The sequence below is a fragment of the Agelaius tricolor genome, unplaced genomic scaffold (assembly GCF_023055355.1).
Source record: "Agelaius tricolor isolate 1412-34295 unplaced genomic scaffold, bAgeTri1.0.p SCAF_18, whole genome shotgun sequence".
Classification (NCBI taxonomy): domain Eukaryota; kingdom Metazoa; phylum Chordata; class Aves; order Passeriformes; family Icteridae; genus Agelaius; species Agelaius tricolor.
Window position 1 is genome coordinate 4,029,909 of NW_027269278.1, and position 773 is coordinate 4,030,681.

Sequence of the window (773 nt, forward strand, 5' to 3'; positions counted from 1 at the left end):
GGACTATGTTATTTTTAAATTATGCCTTAAATACATTACTCTATAAATATAATTTTCCTACAAAGTGTCCATTAATCATACAGCACATGAGAATTTCTTATCTTCCAAGATATCCTCTTGAAATTATTCCCACACCAAATTTGATGAACCATAAATAAATGACCATACAAGCCTCTGCTCTCATAGGAGCTCTCTTTTTGGATCAGAATTGCAGCAGCAATTTTATTATTTGGAGTGATACAGAGTAGACCCAAACATTGTCAAAGCTGAGGAGTAGACAAAATAAAAGCCAATTTTTTCCTCAATAAATGTAACTCTGCTCACTTCTATGAAAATATCAGCTCAGATCTGAAAGACACACAGGTTTCAGTGGCACCAAAAACCCTCCAGCCCTGGAAATGCAGATTCCTGTCAGGATCTGTGTCTGGGTTATTCAGTGTGAGCTGCTTGTTCCCACTTTTCCAGGAAAACACCACAGCCACAGAGCACATCCTCTCTGTCACAGCACTGGGGATCCCCTGCCTCAGCCCACAGTTGGAATCTTGTATTTCCTACAATTCCCTAACCTCACTCAGAAAGAAGATTTTCTCCACACATCTCTCTTCAGGCTGTGTCTTTCTGACTGAATCAAGTGACTGCATTTTTACACATCCACAAAATTATCATCATGTGACCCTTACGTGGCAGAACCCCCCAGATCTCTTAGAAAGCACACACAGTCAGGCCAAACTTAGTTCCCCTTGCACAACTGCTTTCTGTTTTACTGTATTTTT